General features: G+C 36.5%; 1 protein-coding gene across 7 annotated transcripts in view; it reads right to left on the bottom strand.

Annotated features, from left to right (window-relative positions):
- The window catches only part of TENM4 (teneurin transmembrane protein 4), a 1,252,272-nt gene that overhangs the window by 807,650 nt on the left and 421,601 nt on the right, over positions 1-23,021 (bottom strand). Inside the window, exon 4 of one of the 7 annotated variants that reach the window (XM_074216999.1) lies at positions 6,943-7,041. The exons of the other annotated variants lie outside the window; for them this stretch is intronic. The gene's annotated coding sequence lies outside the window, so the exon portion shown is untranslated. The remainder of the gene's footprint in view (positions 1-6,942; positions 7,042-23,021) is intronic. 7 annotated transcript variants of the gene reach the window in all.

Genomic DNA, 23,021 nt, shown 5'->3' on the forward strand with positions numbered 1-23,021 from the left:
GGTAATTCTCTTCTTGAAACACTCCAAGCTTATCATACTCCCTACTAAACCAAAGTCCCCAGAAATAAACAGAATGTTTCAGATGTAGTCTGAACAGGGCAAAGTGGAAAGGGACTATCATGTTCCTCACTCTCTCATTATCATTTCTCAAAGTAGTTCTAAGATTGCATTAACTCTTTTGGTTTCCAGGTTACTGTTGATGAATTTGTAGTTCACTATAATTCCTAAGCCAATTTTAAATAGACTTATATTTGTTCACATCTCCCATATTTTTAATTGGAAAGTGTTTTTTTTAATAAGAATAACAGGTTTTACCCAGGTTCTACTCTACCTAAATCCTTTTAGATTCTAAATTGTGTGACACTGAGTTGACTATTCCCTCTAGTTATGTTTTTATCCACAAATCTGATGATAAAAATGACACACATAGCTTTCTCCTAATCATTGATAAGCATTTTAAAGAATACAGGGACAAGTAGATGCCAAGACCACTCCATTAGCCACCTTCCAAGTTGACACTGAGCTATCCCTGACTACCTTTTGGCATTGCCATTCCATCAGTTCCAATTTCTGTTCAGTATGCTGTATCTAGGTCACATTTCTGAATCTTATCCACCAGGATAACAAGAGAGACTTTATCAAAGACTTTGCTGAAATCTAGGTAGACTATACCTACAACATTTTCCTGATCTAGTAACTCACATGAAATCTTGTCAAAAAAGGAAAAAAAATATAAGAGAAACGGAATTCTTGTGGTTTGGTTTGATTTTGCTTTTTTGGATTTGGTTTTTGCAAGGCAATGGGGTTAAGCGACTTGCCCAAGGTCACACAGCTAGATAATTTTAAGTGTCTTAGGTAGGATTTGAACTCTGGTCCTAGGAGGAGAATTCTTAACAGAATAAGGGAAAGGAGATCAGATAAGATAAAATTGACAACTTTGACTACTTCAAATTAAAATTAATTTTACCAGAAAAATCATTAAAGATAGGCTCAGAAGATAAACAATAGAGTAGGAAAAATATTTCTATCAAATATAAAAGTTTAATGGCCAAAACTTATAGGGGAATTGACACAAATATATATGATCAAAGGGATATGAACAACTTTCAAAAAATTGTAAACTACAAATGGCCACATAATAATACAAGTTCAAATCATCATAAGAAATGTGTGAATTAAAATACCTCTGATGTTTCAACTCATACCATAGCAAAGAAGACAAAGTCTGTATGGGAGGGGCTATGGAAAAGCTTCTAGTTTTCAATTGATAAGCACACATGAATTGAGATTAAATTGATTCCATGCCTTAACCTAGCGCTCATACTACCAGGCACAAACCTGACAATATTGAAGACGGGAAAAAGTGCCAATGTCTTCTGTCTTTACAAAAAGTCAATTAGAAAATCTAATAGAGTTATCTTAAGGAATAATGAGTTTACCAGTTAATAATTGAATATTAATCAGCATCTACTATGAACTAAGCATTATGCAAAATGCTGGAGATACAAAGAAAGTAAAAAAAACACCCATGATCTCATGAAACTCAATCAATTGGGGGATACATGCAAATAACTATGTGGAAATAGGCTGTAAATATAGGATACATTGGAAATAGCCTACAAAGGGAAAGCAGTAGCATTAAGGGGAGTCAAGAAAGGCTCCCCTAAGAAGGTAGCATTATAGTTGGCACTTGAAATAAACTAGAAAAGCCAGGAAACAGAGATGAAGAGGGAGGGTATTCTAGGCAAGGAGACTCCGAGAGATGGAACATGCTTTTTGAGGAATAACAAAGAGGCCAGTGTCACTGGATCAAAGAATTAATGGGAAAGGACTACAAGATGTAAGAAGATTGGAAAGGATGGGAGGGGATGATTTTTGAAGAGTTTTGAAGGTCAGAAATTTTATCTACCCCAGGTGACAGGAAGATATTGTAATTTATGGATTGAAGGGGGTGGTGATATGATCTGACCAGAGCTTTAGGAAAACCATTTTGATAACTGAGAGGAAGATGGACTAGAATGAAGAGAGGCTTGAGGTACAGAGATCAATCAGTAAACTATCACAATAATACAAACCTTTAATGATGAGGACCTGCCCTAGGGTGCAGACAGAATAGGAAAAGAGGAGGAAACTGTATGCAAGAAATGTTACAATAGTAAAAGTAAAGATTTGATTATTATTTCTCTCATAGTTTAAATCAGGATCCCTCAAATGCTATGATTCTATGATTTCAATATTCCACGATGACTCAAGGTAATTTTGAATCAATGTCTAACTTTTCTATGGATGGTCTGGGTATAATGCATAAAGTATATTCCATTCACATTCCATAAGTCCTTGCTTGGGAGTGAAAAGATTAGCTTTTGTATTGAGTGACAAATAAGTTAAATAGAAAGTAATCTCCTTGAAGAAAAAGACCAGTTAATTTTTTCATTATATTCTCTACCAGTCAAGTGTCTTATACATAGTAGATGGTTAATGACTGTTGAATTGAAGATTTGGCTGTAGTTGCATGGGTTTAACTCACTTCTGTGTAAGACATATTAACTCACACACTTCTGTATAAGACATATTCAACAACAACATTTATGAAGTACCCTCTCTATACACTACCATCATGAGACAGATTTGATCATCACCATTAAATTACAGTACTGACAATTTTGACCATCAAGGGACAGGTTAGCTTTATGGTTATATCACAAATTTGTCACCAAAAAGTCTATATTGTTGCTCTGCCTGGCATTACTGTAATACAATGGTGCTTCAATTACAATGGAGGGACCACATTTAAAATGGTCAAGATCTCCCCCACATCCAGAACATCACCAGTAATCCTGTTTCCTATACTAACAAGCCACAGGGTGTAGACATTTCTGGAAGAGACAGTGAGAAGGATGTCTTTGAATAACATTTTCCTCACTTTAATCAACATAATGTGTATGTCATGACATCATTCAATTGATGACATAGACTTCTTCGATTATGAAGGACAACAATCATATGCACCATCATTTGGGGAAGTTTTGAAATGGAGAGGGAGCTTCTTTTCCTCTAATTTAAGAGACTCACTTAGGGGATTACAGCTTATTTCAAACCTTTTTACACTTGGAAACTTGCCAAGGATTATTGAAATACACTGGTCCATCTGTCCAAACATATGTCTATTCACATCATCTACCCTAGCTGCCCTCTGATACATACACAATTTCATTTTCATATTAGAGTCATACATACAAATAGACATCACCATCATCACCATCAGCAGCAGCAGCAGCAGCAGCAGCATCATTTCCATAGCTAATGTTTATATTGGGCTTCCTACAAGTTAAGTACTGTGCTTATGACTTTTTTGTTTGTTTGTTTGTTTGTTTTATAATTATCTTATTTTACCCTGACAACAACTTTGGGGATAGGTGCTAATAGTAATCCAATTTGGATAGATTGATAGCTATCCTTTGTAATAGAAGAAGACCATGATATCAAGTGAATGATATTAAATATACAATATGTTGATGATAGTGAAGGAAATGCTATGTGAAGATATCCTTCTTACTGACTCTTCTAGAACCATCTTAATCTAGTGACCTGATAAAATAGGAAACAGAATTTATAGTGTTGGTCTGGATAAAACTGGAGACTGGTCTTTAGGTGAAGGTTGTTTCCATGCCTTGGAGGCACCATGGTGTTACAGTAGAGAGTCAGTATGGTAGTTTTATGGTAACAAACTACAACAGTTTGGTAAAGCTAACCTGTCTCTTGATGATCTAAATGTTACTATGATAATTTTTTGGCCATAATCTATTTTTAAATTGTTTTTATTTATTTAAGGCAATAGGGTTTGAGTGACTTGACCAAGGTCACACAGCTAGACAATTATTAAGTGTCTGAAACCGAATTTGAACTCAGGGTCCTCCTGACTCCAGGACTTGGTGCTCTAACTATTGTGCCACCTAGCTGCCCCAGGCATAATCTTTCAATAGTAGGATATATCCTAAAATATCTCATGACAGCCTGATCATCAGTATGGTACTAATGTGATAACAAGTAAGACAAACCTAACTTGTTTCTAACCTAGTCTATACTATTCAACTCTGTACTCATATGCTCCCTGAAACTTAAAGACTGGTTTCTTAGTAGCTGCCTGCTGGATCATGGAAATAATAGCACTGTATTGCTAGTTGGCATCATTTATGGTCAGAACTATGACAGTAGCTGATCAGCTTTGAATCTCTGACTTTCATTCTTTTTTTTTTTTTAGTTTTTTTAAATTTTTTTTTTATTTTTACATTTTGCAAGACAATGGGGTTAAGTGGCTTGCCCAAGGCCACACAGCTAGGCAATTATTAAGTATCTGAGGCCAGATTTGAATTCAGTTACTCCTGACTCCAGGGCCAGTGCTCTATCCACTGCACCACCTCGCAGCCCCTGACTTTCATTCTTGATTAATAAAAGCATTCTTGGTAAATACTTTCCCTCTGGTGAATTTCACTTCTGGCAGCACAACCTGAATGCTACCCTTGCTGTCCCTCTTAATCATGTCCCCAGTCCTAAAAGCCAACAAACTAGAACCATTATTCCTACCTGGGGTATCCAGGAGACTTGGGTCTGAAAGGAATTTAGAGGTAATTTAATCCAAAGAAATAATAGCTAATAATTAAATAGCACTTTGAAATTTACTTCTAGCAGTCCTGTGATATAGCTATTATCATTATCATCGTTTTGTGGAAACTAAGGCTGGCAGAAGGGCAGAAGTCAAAAGTCTTGCAGCTATATCTACTGACACATAAGTGTATATGAAGAAATGTATATTCTTATATGTGACCGTGCGACTGTAATCTAAAAGGAAATAGACTTCATCTGTGTATTCTCAGAAGATAGAGTGACAAAGGGAGGAATTATAGGGAGGTGGTTTGGCTCAATATGTCAAAGAATTTCTTAACAATGAAAATAGATAATCTAAAGAAGTAAAAAGCTTCTTCTTGTTACTGGGGATGTAGAAACAGAGATTAGACGACCAAGCATCAAAGATGCTAGAGAAGAGATCCTTGCATCAGACAAGAATATTGGAATAAAGAGATTTCAAGTTTCCTGCCAGTTCAGAAATGTGAGGAGCTTATGGGATCTGGCAATCGATCCCAAGTTAAATGATGGGTTTATCAGTTTGCAACTTATTTTCAAGAATGACTTGTATGGGAGGAGGAGGGGCATCAAATGGATTGAATGGAAGTGAGGAGGAATGAAGACAAAGCAGTCACTGAAAACCAAACTGCTTGCATGAATATATGAGTTCAATTTGCTAGCTCTGGATTAAGTGCATTCTACTGCTATGAAAGACTGGCAGTTGTGCTTGCTAACTCCTTGTCATGATCATTGAAAAACTGGAGACTCAGAGAAGGGCCACAAGACTGAAGAAGGACAAACCTTATCCTAGGTATAAAAAAAAGTTACTAAAGTCTTCAAATTATTAGCCAGCGAATCTGCCTTGATGTATGCTCATTGTCAAGCAATCCCCCACCCCAATTAAGCCTCTTTATTCATTTATTTTTTTTTAGAAATTTGACTTGCCTTCTCTCATACTCCTACCTTCACTCCATTATCTTCTCTCCCTCAGTAAGAAAGCAAGAAAAACACAATTCCCCATTATAAAATTGTATAGTCAAGCCAAACAAATTTCTAAATTGGCCATGTTCAAATAAATTCTATGAAATGGGTGGTACATTTGCATTTAGAAGGTGAAGCTTGGTTTCATTAATCAACTAAACCAAAAACATTTCTTTAGCAACTACTATGTGACAGGAACTGTTTAGGACTCTGAAGACAAAGACCATGCCAGATTCTTCCTATCATTTTTTTTTCAGAGGGTTAATTGGCCCAGATGACTTCTTAGTCCCGCTTAGTCCCAGTGGGCAGAAGCAGAAGGATGGCTAGTTGCAGAGATAGTTGTATTCCATGAAAGCAACAAACAAACAAAACTTTTCTCTAATATCACAAAGTGAAATAAGTCACTTTGGGAGATATCAAATTCCTTAGCTTACTTTTTAAAAACATTAACTAATTTATTTTTACATGCAATTATAATCAATCTCTCCTACTATCCTCCCTGACAATTGAACCAAACACATTCATAAAATAAAACATTTTATAAACAAATAATCTGTCTATCTATCTATCTATCTATCTATCTATCTATCTATCTATCTATCTATTGGTATGAAATAGACCATAAAAAACAAATTCCTATATTAGATAAGTCTGAAAAAGTGCATCTCTCTGCATTTTAGGTTCATCACTGTCTTGGTAAGGAGAAAATGATGTGTTTCATCATTATGTTTCCAGACTCACAATTTATCACAAAAATGATCAGTCTTAAACTCTTTCAAAGTTATGTTCTCTATGATGTTATCCTCGGGGTCCAAGACAGGATGGTCATTTTCTTGGATATTTTAGAGATTTCTGTTCAGGGATAGGTTAGAATAGATGCTTTCTGGGATCTGTTTCATCTCAGACACTGATTCAGTATATAACTGGGGGGTGGTTATTTAAAGATAATGAGAAGTATAATTTGAACACCACTTTGGCCCCAATATATTAAAAGAATCAGAGAAAGGCCTCTAACACTTTGCATGGATCCTCTAAGAAGGATTTGTGGGAAGATATGGATAAGAATCTCATTGGATGAGAAGGAATAGGAAACCTTATGATAGATGAGTTTAGAAAGACCTTCCATCAGTGAAATTATGACATTCTAAAAGTATCCAAATAGAATTTTATTTCACAGTAGGTAAGAACAGCATCCACCCTATTCTTTCTGAGAAGTATTTTATCAACCAATCAATCAACTAACAAAAAGGAGAAAAAGTTTAAGAAAATGTATTAAAAATTTTAAAGTACAGCATTAAATCACAAATACTAGCTGAAGTTTTAGAAAGAGCAACTCACTTTTTTCCCTAAATCTTCAGGAAAGGTTCTAAGAATAGTCCATCAAATAATCCTTGAAGTTTGTAGTTTTAATTTGGACACATGCTAATTTCAGTCTACCTGTTGAGAGAGACAAGAGAGAAGTCAGTCATACTTGATGAGAATTTTGCTTCAAAGAACTTCCCAGAATGTTGAAAACTGGGTTGATGCTTAACTGACAGGCAGACAGGAGTCTATATTCAGTAGATAGGGAGCATTGCTAATATATGGGTCTTATATTAGGAGCAACATTTTCTAGGGTCTCTGATCCTTGGACTGGACTAGCTTTTCCTTAGTAGGTACTGGAAATCATCAAAGCTTAACTGCCCTAAAACTCTAAGATGTGCACTGTTAATTCAATTTTCTGGTCACTCAGTAGCTTAAAAAGAATCTGACTTAAGGGACATCAGTGACCATCAGGTTTGGTCTATATCCTACTGTAATGTAAGTCATCAAGACCTGCTGACCAGTTTTTCTATGTGGAAATGAAGGGGAACACATCTAACCCAACCAGTGTTGTGTTCTTGATGTATAACATTTTCCATGCAACCTCTTTTTTCATCCAGTATTGAATTTAAACTATCTGACTGACTTGCATCAATAGACAGACTGATTTATCTGATACATCCATCTAAATGCATAACTTATATTGTATTACATAATGTCATACATCATACCATAACTCAATATCACATTACATTATATTTCACATATATAGGGTCAAATGCAATCATCCACTATGATACTCTTCTTGTAGTGCCTATTGGTGGGGTGAGGTGAAGTCATTGAATATAGATAGATCCCATAATTAATCAATCACATGTCAGTCATCTGAGGCAAATCACTGCAAAGTACAAAGGAGTTCTTTGCTAGAAGGATGGTCATCTGATGACCTAAAGGACATTTTTTGGCCACAGTGTTTTATGGAACAGTCTCCTGGAGTAAGGAGGAACCATTAGCTGAATCAGTGCAGGATCGGTCCATCCTGCTTAGCATGGATCTTGGAAACAATGAAATGTATACACACACACACACACACACACACACACACACACACACACACACACACACACACACATTCATTCTCCAAAATCCCCTAAGAGTTAAGAACTGTGCCAGCAGGACTGAAGCTCTGTTAGCTCTTACCAAGCTGGAAAAACTTTAAGCAAGAATCTGGCAATCGACCATGTGCCTTCTGTCAGAGGGCCAGCCTAGTTAATGTACTGAGAAGCTCATTGTCAGAGGGCTGGCTATCAGGAGATCATTGGTTTTGGCCACAGAAACCCATGATAGACAATCTACTAAGCTGTGAAGGGATCCAGTTTTGTGCCCAGAAAGGGAACATCCATGACAATGAAATCACAAATCTTCTGATGAACTGAAATGAATCTATACATTTAGACATATGGTATGTCCCCAAAGTCTTTCTGTAGTTTTAAGCTTTAGTTGTTTGTACATAAACACACAGATATACATAGGTGAACACATAAACATGTAATATATATATGCACATATATGCATACATACATACATACATTCATATACATTTAAGTGCAAGTCTCTGATTTTTGTAGTATGAGGATCTTCCATTTAGGAAAATTGCTCCAGAGATGCAGGGATCAGATTTTTCTGTAACTTAAATTGTTAGAGTTGCCCAGGTACCTGGAAAGTTAAATGACTTGACTGGGGTAAAACAGACTTTGAACCAGAGATAGGACTTGAACCTGAATCTCTCTGACCCTGATGCCAGCTTTCTAACCCTCATACTATATTACCTCTCATATGACAGACTATATGTTATTCATATATACATATATACACATACTTGTTTATGCATATATGTTTATTTTAGATGAGATATAAATATATATATCCAGTTCCCAGTATTACAATGATTTTTTATAATGCTCTCATATTCTCATATATATATGTATAAAGTATATGTCAATGAGAGGGGAAAATGACCTATTCCATAGAAAGCTGGCCTCAGAGTCAGAAAGTTCTATTTTTTGAGCTTTAATCCCTTGGGCAAAATTGTTTAATTACTCAATATTCTACACAACTCTTTGAAATTATAAATTGCAATGCAGATGTTGAACTCCATTGGTAGAGAGAATTTCCTTATGGGGGCTTCCTCCAACAATGAAACCATAAGCTTGCCTAAAAAGGAAAAAAAAAATTGTATTCTCAGACTGCATTATACCTTCAAATCACTTTCATATCTATAATAGAGTCAGGGAAACTTGAGTCAAAATCCAGCCTCAGACATTTATTACTGTAGGACCTTGAGTAAGTAATTTAACTTCTGACTGCCTCAGTTTCTTGGATTGTAAAATGGAAATCATAGACAATTAGTGTAATGGATAGACCATTAGTCAGGAAGATCTGAGTTCAAATCCAGCCTCAGACAATTACTACATTTAATGGTGTTTGCCTCAGTTTTCTCATCTCTAAAATGAGCTGGGGAAAGAAATGGCAAACCATTCTAGTATCTTTGCCGAGAAAAGTGGGGCATGAGGAGTTGGATATGACTAAAATACTGAACAACAACAATCAAATGGAGATAATAATACACCTGCCTCTTAGGGTTGTTATGAGGAGCAAATAAAATAACATTTGTAAAACACTTGGTATAGTACTTGCTTTTTTCCTCCAGGAAACCCAATTGTATTCTCTTTGACTAGTAATTATGAAAGTTCAAATGTCTGTTTTATTGTTGTTAGAGTTAAGTGACTTGCCCATAGTCACAGCTAGCAAGGTCTGCTCATGAAGACAAGTCTTCCTAACTCCAAGCCCATTGCCCTATCCACTGCATCACCAGCTGACAAAATTTCTATACAATTTGCCATATTCTTTTTCTCTCCTCTGTCCCTCTCAGGTCTCTCATTTAGAGACCATGCAAGTGTGATTATTATCCCCTTTACATGGAATTTGAAATGATTTTCCATGATTAATTAGTGTCAGACGTTAAGACTAGAACCTAAGGTTCTTAACTCCAATTTAGTGACTCTTTCCCTGCATTCTGTGTCTACTTTCTCTCCCTAGACCTGCCACAGAACTCCTTTATGTACTTAGGACCTTGGACATGCTACTTTCCCTCTCTGGGTCTCATCTGTAACACAAAAGGACTAGATTAAACTGATTTCTAAGCTTTCTTCCATTTCTATGAACCTCTAAGTTGAATTTGAAATCTCCTAAAAGTATCTGCACACAGAATTTAAATCTAAGGATGGGCCCAGGCATCCTTGGTGAATTGTAAAGCCAAGGGAGAAAATGGGGGAAGGGGTGAGATGAAGGTTCTCAAGAGAAAAGCTGTTTGAGATAATTGCCCATTTTCCTTGGGCTCTGGAATTAAAACACACACACACACACACACACACACACACACACACACACACAAACATACACACAACTTTGCAGCTAAATTTGAAGCTCCTAAATGCTGGCAGCATATAGTTTTGAGATGCTTGGAAAGGGATGGAACCTTTCTATTAACTCTGCTTTCTTTGTTCCAGCCTTCCTTATATTCGGACCCAAACACCTCTGGACAGGGACAGGTAAGGGGAGCAAGACTCAAAGTCAATTTTGCTAAATGCTGACCTGGAGGTACAATTCACTAGATAATAGCTGAGACCTTTATTTGAGAATTAATTCTTTCCAAGAACTCTCAAGCACCATATTTTTTAAGACTCTGCACTCATGTAATTTTAAAAAATCCTTTGTTATCTTTTGTTAGCCAGCTCAGATTAAAGGGCTATGTTTTTGTCCCTTTTTATCAGTTTATCATATATTTTGTATCATGGTTACTTGAATTCAGGACTTTACATGAATCCGTACTGAGGGAACTAAAAAAAAAATAAGTCCCTGCCTTCAAGGAGGTTACAATCTAATAACACTTTCTATCCATTGTTGGTTAAGAGTCGAATCTATGATCTTGTCCAAACATTCTTACTATTGTCTTACATATCTTGGTCTTGGTTCTTCTCCTTCATTATTGAAGAAGACCAAAATGGCATCACAGTGTTAAAGACAAATTACAGTGCGTCCGAATGTCATAGGCATAGAAGCCTGGAATGTTCTACCACAGGTTGAGCACAGATAGTCCACATCTTACACTCTAGTCAAACTAGATTACCTGATACCCTCAGTTTCTCATCTCTGAGCTTTTATCTACATTGTTCCCTACTCTTGAAACAGGAGTTTCTTTCTTGACTTTCTATCAAGTTTTCAAATCTTAGCTCCAGTGTCAACTCCTTATGTAGTCTCCCTTGATCCTGGGCAGAAGGAACTTTTCCTACTCTGATACTATTTTGGATTTTGTTCCTATTTAATCAGGTTATCATGCTGTATTTTTGTATTATGATTATTTGACCTTAGAATTTAAGATGAATCAGTCTTCCACAGAGCTATCAAAATAATTTTCCTAAAGCACAGTTTTGACCACAATACTCTTCTATTAAATAAATTTCCTTTGGTCTCTATTCCTTCCAAGATCAAATATATATTTCTCTACTTGGAACTTAAGTCATTTAGCAAAACCTGAGTCCAACCTAACTTTCCAGACCATTATATGTTCGATTTCTTGTCTTATTACTTTTGCATTAGCCATTTCCCAGGGCTGGAATACAGTCTCTCTTTACTTTGACCTCTTAGAAATTCTAGTTTCCTCTCAAGTTCAGTTTAAACCCAACTCCTACATATAGTCCTCCAGCTGCCTCTTCCTTGCTTCCCATCACTTCATATTTATTCCATATAGTTAATTTATGTAAATGTAGATTACTTCCGGAGAGTACAAGTCCATTAAGGACTAGGACTTTTTTACATTTTAATTTTATATCTCTAGTAACTAGCAAAGTGTTTGACACACATGAAGTGCTTAATAAATATTTACTAATTGAGTCTCCTATTATACTGCAAGTTCTGTGAGTGCAGAGACCGATTATATTTTACTCATCTCTATACCAGTACAGGGCTCTGTATTTCAGTAGATACTCAATAAATGTTTGAAGAAATGAAATTAATTGGAGGGATCATTAACCACTTGGAAAATTCTAATAACAACATATTACATTCATATATATATATATATATATAATTATATGGATATACATTTACAGCTGTGTCTATGTCACTGTATTTCTCTTTCTATCTGTCTATGTTTTATTGTACTTTTATTCATTTTGTTAAACATTTCCCAATTACTGTCTATGTATCTATATTACAAATACTTTGGGACTTGGAGGAAATCTAGGTTTGAATTGTGGCTCCTACCATTTCTAAGAAAGTAGTTTCTTTTCTCAAGCCTCAGTTTTCAATTAAAAACTTCATTGGGGTAAAACAAAATGAATGATAGGCACACTGCCTCCTCTCTGTGTGAGGGAAATTCTTTGTGAATCTTAATGAAATGAGCTTTATTAAAAGTAACAAGAGCAGTGATGGTAAGGTACCTCACAGGGTGGGGCTGAGAATCCCACTTTATAAAATTTAGAGAATTATAGAAATGGGAGATATTATAATAAGTTTTTCTGGTTTCCAAGCGCTTAAGGCACATTGTCATAGCTAAATCCTTATTAAACCCAATGAGGTGGCCAGGATACAGAGATGAGAAAATTATAGCAGAGAAAAGACAAGTGATATACTTTAAGTTTTCAGGCTCCATATTGGCAGAGTTAGAATCTGGGTCTCTTGCTTGAAAACAAAAAAAGGTCCCAGTAAAACATCCTTATCAAGATAGGTTCTAAATTGGCAGTCCCTGAAAGAAGAAGGAAGAAGCCAGAGAAAAATCTAATTTTTTTTCTGGAAAATCATCCCCTGACTATTCATTTGGAATCATAAAGGAAGCAAGAAAATGACCAAGAAGCAACTGGTACTGGAGGAGCAGGCCAGGACATTCAACTTGCCCAGTAAACATTTAAGAGATGAAGGAATAGAAGTATGGAAGGCTTGATAAGGGTTTTTATAAGGGAGGAAAAGAAACTGGTTCCACACCCCAATCTCTTCAATGACTTTGAGATTTCCCAGTATCTCTTGGTCTTTAGGGTTGTGGTCTTAATTGCTGTTAAAATCTTATCCATCCTGGGTAATGTAGATAAAGTACCTAATGAAAATCACAAAGCTGACCACATTCTGCAGCCCAGGGATCCTATTCCTGAGATTAAATCCAAATAAATATCATGATTTTTTTTAAAGAGCTTACCTGTATAAAATATACATAGTTATTTTATAATAGAGAAAAACTCATAAATCCAATTAGTTGAGAAAAGTTGAATAAAGCATGGCTTATCAATCTAGTGGGAGGGTTCCTTGTTGATATGATGTCATTTTACAGTTGTATCCAACTCTTCAGATCTTCTTTTGAGTTTTGTTTGTTTGTTTTTTTTTTTTTTTGCAAAGATACTGGAATGGTTTGCCATTTCCTTCTTCAGATCATTTTATAGATGAGGAAACTGAAGTAAACAGGGTTAAATGACTTTCTCAGAGTCACACAGCTACTAAGTGTCTTTAGGGGAAAATGAGTCTTCTTAATTTCAGGCCTAGCACTCTGTCCATTGCACTACCTGGCTATGTCATGGGGAGGGATATTGATATAAAAAAATGACAAGGCAAGAATACAAAGAGATAGAGAAAAATATCCATGAAGTGATGTGAAGGTCAGTCAAATAAAAACAGCAGACACTTTCACTTCAAATGTAGTTATGTTTTTCTTTTTTAGGTCCAACAAATATATATTAAACATCTTCTGAGCTTTAGGACTGTGCTAGCCAACCATACCTGCTCTCAAGGAGTTTGCATTCCATTGGTATATAGGGATGGGGGAGAAAGGTTTTGTATGAAGTGCAACTATTATAGAAATGAGTATATTATAAGGTAATTAAAGGAAGGACCCAGCGTAACAACTAGGGAACCCAGCACAGAAAGCAATATCCCAGGTATGGGTATCCCTATCTGTACCAATGCAAAGAAATAAGAGATTGAGTTTGGAAAGTTGTTTGGCATCATCCTCTACAGTGCCTTTTGAAATGCTTATCCTATCCAATCTCTGGGCTTTTATTCACACTGTCCTCCACTCTTTAAATATCTTCTCAATTTCCAAAATAGGAACTGTACCATAGGTCAAGAGTCTCTTACAACCACCATATTTAAAGTAACTACAAAAAGAAAGGCACTAGGGAAATTCTAAAAGGGAATACAAAGCAAGAGTAGTGATATTTTTTTGTTTGACTAAAATGAGAAATATATTTTGTAAAAAATTAAAATGTAGCTTTCAGATCTGAGAACTCACATGCTAGACAATAAACAAATCTCAATAATTAAGCACTTACTATTTTCTAGGCCTTGTGCTAAGCCTTGAGAGTCCGAAGAAGTGCAAAAATTCCTGTCACTGTCCCTGAGGGCCTCACTTTCTAATGGGGGAGACATCATATAAACAACTATGTGACATACAAGACATGTGCAGAGTGGATGAAAAGTAATCTTAGAAGGAAGGCAATAGTAGTATGGAAGGAGCAGAAACCTGGAAAAGGTAGGATTTGATCTAAGTCATGAAGGGAGCTGAGACGGGAATGGGGAGAAATAGCATTCCAAGCATGGGGATAATAAGTGTGAAGGAATGAATCATAATGTTGTCATATGTGAAGACTCACAAAATAGGCTGGTGTTTATCAAAGTTAAGTTCAACCCCTTTAATTTACATTTGAGGAGACTGAGGCATGGATAACATAAATGACTTAAGTCACTAGAGTCAGCAAGCATCTGAGGCAGAATTTTAATGCAAGACTCTCTAACTCCCAAACTCATTGAACTAATTCACTATTTTTTATTTCTTGTACTTTTTTCTTCCTTTATTCTTATCTTAGGTTTTTAGTTGATGAATGCCTGGCTAAAACCAAGAGCTCTTTGAATCCTGAGAAATAAGTGCAGGAAACCATCTAAATCCCTCATGGCTACAATTTACAGTGCTTGGGACTTCAGTACAGTATAATTAGCAGATGTCTGATGATAATTTATTTTTGGCTTAAAAGCTTGAACAATACAAAACCATTTGGTGCAATGGAAAAAGAGGAAGATTAGTGCCAGCCATACCCTGCTGGTACATTTTCTTTACACTACTTTAACAACACATCCCCATCCCCACTGTGCTATACCTGGGAAAGCCTCTCAGAATATACCACTACATATGGAACTCTTGCATGCATTCAAAGTATAGTAAAAAAAAAAACCTTAGACCAAATGGAGGCATAATTCCTATTCCCCTGACCTGGGAATGTTTGGTGATATTAATTACACAGGCGATCCAAATTGTTACAAACAGAAATGCAGAAAAATGCAAGCCTCTCCTAACTTTAAAACAACTGTTTTTTGTAATGTCTGAAAGTTTCTTCCTTCATGAATTTTAGATACTTTTTAACATTTCGCTCAACATTTGGGTTAATCACCTCACCTCACTGGACCTCAGGTATCCCTCTGTGAAATGTAGATATTATCTCTCTAAGGTCATATTCGGCACCAGCAGCCTATGAATTATATTTTAAAGGAGAAGCAGTATGGAATAATAGATGACTGGCTCTCTTTGGGGTCAGAAAACCTAGGTTCAAATTCTGTCTCTGACCCATACTGATTGTGGGATCATGGAAAAGTGAATCTCAATGCTAACCAAAAACTTTTTAAGATATGCATAACTCATATGGAAATTTGTTTATTGTGATTGTATATTTATTTATAATCTATATCAAATTGCTTGCTTTTGTAGGGAGGGTAGAGGAAAGAAAGGGAGGGAGAAAAATTTGGAACAAAAACTTTTACAGTAATGTATGCTGAAAACTATCTTTACATGTAAGTGGAAAAAATATGCTATCAAGATGAAAAAGATGATAAGTTATAGACAAGGTCTCAATCCCACACTGAAAGTATCCCTCCCAAAATAATGAAATTGTTGGGTTGGACCAAAAAAATGTTTTAACATTCTATGTTCTGAGGTCCTTTCCAGCTGTTATATATTTTGTTCTCTAATAGTCTATGCTCTAAGATCCCTTCCAACTCTGAGTTTCTATTGTTCTGTGGTTCTTGGCAAAGAGAAATTTACTGTTATCCAAGCCAGGATGAGTAGGAGTCCATGAGCAGGCAGTGTCAAAATGGGATACCAAGAATGTGGGTGTGCGTGGGTATTTAAATACCACCCTAAAATGCATTTCAGCAAACCTACTTCTGAATGGGTTCAACTCTTTCTTGCTAATCAAACTACAGCCTGGGATTTTTTTTTTGTCTAGGAAATTCCATTTATCTCAATCTCACCAGTACTCGAATGCCTGGCTTTTAAGAGAATCTTAACAGCTTAAGTATTCATTGACCCCCCCCCCCCCTTACTTTCTGGCTATTCTGAAGAGGGTAAAGATAATGTGCCATCTTGCCTCATCCTCTCCTACAAAAATAAATAAACCTAGGAAAAGGAAGGGAGGAAGGAAGGAAGGAAGTTTTCTATTGCTGATAGGGCAGGACCTTGGAACTTCCCGATTCAAAAATCTGCCTGTTCCTTGAAAGGGGACAGCAGTTCCCAAGATTATCAGATTTGGCCTATTGACATAAAAGAATTCTGATTTTACCTCCAATCTTAGGTAAAAGTGAAGTGGGAATTAGGAATAGGGAATAAAGATGCTAGCAAAAGGGAATTGTTTCTCCCAATATGTGCTGTGATTAAAATGGAAATAATCAGAAAGCAAGTGGAAACAAGTATGTAGTACTCCCTCTATATTTTCTTATAGGTGATTAAGAAGCAAAATGTGTGTGTGTGTGTGTGTGTGTGTGTGTGTGTGTGTGTGTGTGTATCTGCTGTGTGTCTGTGTATTTGTGTGTGTTTAGGAGATTTTTACCTGGCCATGGAACATCTTGACCATTTTCATCTCTCTCATTTTTAAATGAGGGGGTTACACTAGAAGATCTTTAAGGTTTCTCAAGTTTTCAAATCTTAATATTCTAGTTTGGAGGCTAAATATGTTTTCCTGAATTAAAAAAAGAAAAAGATTGCTGTTGAAGCCTATTGGGTGTTTCTAGTTCACTTTTGGTTTCTGAAGCCAACGCTTTCAGCCTCTTTGGCTTTGTGATGTGGGCCAAAAGGAGAGGATTTTTTTTTTTTTTTGCTTGAAATAAATGGTTAGCCATTAAGATGTAAAATGGAGCTGTCACAGCCCATAGAACAGCAGACAGGTTAATATGGGTTTTTAAGAATGCTATTTCCTCATATTAACCCTGGAGCAACAAAAAACTAGCAAGATAGACTCTGGAGGGTGCAGGAAACTGCCATTTATTTTTCTTTAAATAATATTTGATGTTTGTTTTCAAGTGGTCTCCTTGCAGAGCCTAGTCCCCTCCTTCCTTTCCCCTTTTTTCTTTCCTTCATTTTCCCTCCCTCCCTCCCTTCCTTCCTCCTTTCCTTTCTCCCTCCTTTCCTTCCTTCTTCCCTTCCTTCCTTCCTCAGACAATCAAGGAAGAGACCTCTACTTCAATTTATAGACTAAAGAAGGTGCCCTGAATAATACCCACAATAAGAAATCATCTTAGTCTTTATTTGAACATTCCCTGGGGGTGCCTAGTCCATTGCCTAATAACTCTGATTGCTTAGTTCTTTTTGTTGAATTCAAATTTCTTTCCCAGTAAACTCTATTTCTGTCCTCTAGGGCAGCAGTCAAACTTTTAGATTTCAAAAGCTCTTTACTCTCTTAAAAAATTATTGAAGACACTAAGAAGCTTTCACTTATGTGGGTTATATCTAGTGGTATTTAATATATTAGGAGGTAAAACGGATATGCTCATTCATGTCTCTTGGCAAAGATTCTGGACAACATGCTTCTATGGATGCTCACATTTGCTTTTTGGCTGCCATACACACAGCTACCATAATTAGCTTTCAATCCTCTGAAATCCCTAGAGAGAGTGTGTTTGTGTGTGTGTGTGTATTTTATTAAGTGATATGCTCTCTAGATTTCTTCCCCCCCATCTTATGTTTCTGCAGTTTATTGTTTGAATCTGTTTGTGGGACTTGACATTTATTACTATTAAATTTCATTTTGTTAACTTCAATTCACTTCACTGTTTTGGATTGTCAAGATTTTTGGAGGAATCTTGATTTTGACATGATATCAATTCAGATTTCTATGATATTTTAAAATTTATAAAGCACTTTTCCAGTGGGAAAAGTGGGGCACAGGGATGTAAAGTGACTTGTCCAGGTGTACAAAGCGAGTATTTGTCAGAAACTGGAATCTGAATCCAATTCTTGTGACTTTAATTCCAGAATTTTTCTCACTGCACCACATTCATCTGATATATTTTCTATTCTTCCAAACTACAATTTCTTCAACTACAAATAGCTGAGTTCTCAGTCAGAGAGACATGGGCTCTAATGCTACCTCTGATACTTACTAGCTCTGAGATCATGGACTCACCTCTATGAGACTCATATTTCCTCATCTGAAAAGTGGGACTAATGACACCTTCAGTAAAGCACTTTGTGAATTTGAAATGTTATGGTCAACACTAAGCACCATGGCTGGTATGTATTCAGGGCTTAATAAATACTTGTTCCTTTCCCCTGTTCAGTTGTACTCATTCAGTTTTCATTTTATCAAAGTTAGGAGCAGTGCTAAGCTAGAATCTTAAAGAGATTCTATTAGAATCTATTATATTCTATGAGACCTGGCTTTAGGTTGACAGGCGCTTAAGAACTGGGGACCAAGTATTATCTTCTCTTTGTGTCTCTCCTACAACATTCTGTAGACTAATAGGCTTAAAGTGATTGCTATTTGGATCTGGTCGTCCAACCAATCTTGACCCCAATTGACTAGAAAGAACACCATTGCTCTTGAATTCCCATATCCATTGGATCTAACTTGATGCATCAGTTTCCTTGCTTTGTAGAAGCTTTCACAAAATCTTTGAAGGGGTTTACATCACCAGATTTCATTTCCCAATACTTTCCTTCACCTTCTGCCTCTAGATTACCTTGCCAAACCTATTCCATATGATTTCCTGTTATGCTGCTTCTGTTCCAGTCAAATTTGACTTACTTGTTTTCCATATACAACATTCAATTTATTTTCTCCGTATTTTTGGACAATTTGGCTCATTCTTTGGATGTATTCCTTCCTCATCTCCACCAGTTGGGTGGCACAGTGGACTTATAGTTAGGAAGACAGGAGTCTGAATCTGGCCTCAGATACTAGACACTAACTAGCTGTGTGACCTTAAGCAAGTCACTTAACTCTGACTGCCTTAAATCCAGTCATACTAGACCCAGATAAAACTGGAGGAGAAAACTGGTGACTTACCATAGCCCCCTTCAGTCAAATCCAATTAATGGGTTTGTCGTGGCATCAACTCCCTGAGATCATGGTCTTTTCAAGAACAAAGGACAAACCACTATCATCATCACCATCTCTTGGAATCTATTATTATTTAAGGTTCAACTCTTGTCCCACCTTCTACCGAAATCAATCACTGAATGAACAAGCACTTATTAATTGCTTAGTATGTTCCAGATAATGTATTAGGTTCTAGAGTGGAAAAGGTAAAATTAAAATAGTCTTTTTCCTCAAGGGGCTGATGCATCTTTTTGGAGAGACAATATATGCATACATACATACATACATACATACATATATGTCATATCTATTTAGCTATATACTTTTCCTAGTTTTTCCTATATGTAAATGTCTTTTCCTCTATCTCAAATGTCTTATATATTAATATCTGTTTACATATAAAATGAAAGCTCCTTGAGGATGAGAGCTATTTTCTATTTTGTTTTGTTATTCTTAGTGCTTAGCAGAGTACTTGGATTAGAAACATCGAATAAATGCTTGTATGATTGGACTAGATTAAATACAGAATAATTCTTTGGACTGATTTAAAACTTCAAACTTTGGGTCTTGTGATTTTGAATCTAGGGTAAACATAAACCATTTCCAATTTTAATGACAGTAAAGTGAAAGAAATATAAATTTTTGCTCCAAAAATAATTTATTGTAAGAATTTCCTTTTAAAATTTATACACACATTGGTGTCTTATGTATATTTCTGAATTTAAGGATCAGAGATCTGGAGTGAATTATCAGGTTTAAAGTGGAAAGACTTTTAAAGTATATCTATTATTACCACCTCCCCAATTATTTTATTGTTAGGGAAACTAAGATCTCCAGAGATTAAATGATTTGTGTAAAGTTATATAGTTGGTAGGCACTGGAGTTTAGGTCCACAGTTTTTATTCTTATAGTGTGTATATAGAGTATTTTCATAAAGTTTAAAGCATTGTACATGTTTGTTATAATTTATTACTGTGGTTGTTTTCATCATTTATATGGAGAGAAAGAAGTTAATGAGAAGGTAGGAAGGTTTGGATTGGGAGGAAAGATGGGGCTGGGGTGGGAGTGGAGAGTTAAGGGGATATAAGTTTTTTTATTCATGGCTCTGAAGGGTTCATTGATTGTACATCAGTGATCATAGGAGGTCTTGAAGGTCTCCTCTAGTTCTGTGTTTCTTAGATTTTCTGGTTAATCTTGGAATTTTAGTATTATCATTGGTTAGAATTACAGAATGGTTATACTGTATAATCCAATATTAACATCTTTTCATTATGAGAAAGATAATCCCCTTCCCCATTCACTGTACTCCAGGCCCAACAAGTAGGGCAGAAAAGGCTTCCACTGCTAATGATCTTGCTGTTTTCCAGCCTAGAGAAGAGGAGGTTCCCAGGGAGGTCTTGTAGCTGGGCCCAGAGTCAGTTAGAGAGCCAGCAGCCAAGGCCAGATTGGGAGTCTCCATGCCAGTGTTTCCAGTCTGTTGCTCAGCCCACTGAACCATAAGACTTGATCAAGTCACTGTCGCCAGACTAAAAGATGCATCACTTAAATGGCCATGAAAGGCAATTTAGCCCCATGACTCTGATTAGGTCCCATATCTGTCAGACACATACCTTCCTTGAGAAAAGTTACATTAAATATTCATGCTAAAAGTGGACCTTATGCTCTTTCCATTCCCTCAGCACTAGCCTGTGTGAACACCATGTGTCATAGAGGAAGCTGTGCAGCCTTAATACAAGAAGGATCTCTCACTCTGGGACCAACATGAGCCCAGAGACTTGAGGGGCTCCCCTTGTATGTGTACTGAATGGTATTACATGGAAATTACCTTGAGGGAATGACCTCACAGGGTCTTGGAATTCAAGGTTTCTCTAAGGAAGCTCAAATAGTGACTCAATCCCCAAGCAACAGACTTGGGATGCAGAGTATTCCTTGAGGAATTCCAGGGCCTAGAGAGAATGGGGGAACCTTTGACAAGCTGGCAGTAGAGAGAGGCAGAAATGGAAGTCTAGAATCTAATGTATTTATAACAAGATAAGAAAGATGGAATCTGAAGACATCCCAAGGGTTTAAAGGAACTTAATCAGTTTTAAATGAGTAAATGATATCTAGGTCATTCCAGAGGAAGAAATGAGTTGGCACCCAGGACTGATCCTAGAAGGTCAAGGGACATCCTTAGGAGGAATGTGGTCTGAATTGAGCTTTTGACAGCTCTAATATAGATGACAGACCCAGGTCTAAGTACATTTTTGGTTCAGGGAGAGTCTACATGGGAAAAATACCATACTTTAATTGAAAAAAATACTTGTTGAATGTTAACCATTTCTGAGAGCAAGTATTCTTTCTCCAATGTTTATTAGCAACGTGACTATAGTATTATAGACTTAATTACTCTGAGTCTCAGTTTTTTTTCTCTGCAAAACAGGGATTCTAATGCTTGCACTTCCTAAACAAAGGATTGTTCTCTAGAAATAGCTTCTTAAACCTTAAAATTCCATGATCTTCAGCTACAAGGATCTGCAATCTGTAGAGAAAAGCTGCTTTGATTACTACTGTCATTAGACTGTGTACAGCATGGGGTAGTGGTGGCTTTCGATCCAGGAAACACTGCTGGCATGTGACCATGGGCATTAAGTGACCCTGGCACCTTTCCAGATCAATAACTTAGAGATGAGTTGCTGAAGAGTATGATGGAAGGAATTTCCACACAGGGAGTTCTAGTTATAAGAGAAGAAAATTAAACTCTATAAATCATTTGGCTATTTGTAAGCCTTGCCTTGTGCCCTCTTCTATTACTAGTTTAGGTTGCTATGGTCTTTCATAGTTAGAACACTTTTCACTGTTTATGCCTTATCTCTAAAATCAGACTATCAAAGGAAAGGCAATTTGGAAATTGAGGCTCAGAGACTCCAGTGACTTAGTACTAAATCACACAGCCATTAGGTGTCAGTGGCAGGATATAGACTCAGATCCCTCCTGAGTCTAAGGTCAGGTCTTTCTATTAAATCATATCCATATTTAACACTTAGCCAGCTTAGCAAGGACTGCCAGGCCTGGCCTCCTCTTAGTAGGATGATAGGATTGAGAGGTAGAAGAGATTTTGGAAATTGTCTGGTGCGTATACTTTATAGAATGAAGGAACTGAGACAAAAGAAAAGTGACTTGCCCAGTGTCACCTAGTTATTGGTAGAACAGAAATCTGGTCATCTAATTCCTAAACTCTAACTTCCTCTTTGAGCACAAATATTATCACCTTGTTCTTTTGCGTCCTCCATGGTCTTTGGGATGAAGGTTAGAGAGACCTTCTACTTTTGGGAGGAAATGGGCAAGGGTCACCCAGGATAGGTAGACAGGGATGGGAATAGATGATCACAGACTTAGAGCTGGAAGGGACCTTAGATTACAACTCCATTTTATAGCTGGTGAAACAGAGGCAAAGAGAGGTTAAACGACTTACCTAGGATCAAACAGCCCATCATTATCTGACAAAGGATTAGAGCCTATCTATGGATGGAGGTGACTTCTGAATCAATGAAGTCATAGATTTATTTGAGTACTGAATATCCCTAGTGTCTGTGTACATTCAACAGTTGTTTTAAAAAATGTCTGATTAATTGTTTTTTCCCCTACAGATATCTGAGGAATAGGAACTGAAGCTGGGACTTCATTGGTATAATGATGAGGAAACTCACTGTTCCAAAACAGGTCAAT

The sequence above is a fragment of the Macrotis lagotis genome, chromosome 1 (assembly GCF_037893015.1).
Source record: "Macrotis lagotis isolate mMagLag1 chromosome 1, bilby.v1.9.chrom.fasta, whole genome shotgun sequence".
Classification (NCBI taxonomy): domain Eukaryota; kingdom Metazoa; phylum Chordata; class Mammalia; order Peramelemorphia; family Peramelidae; genus Macrotis; species Macrotis lagotis.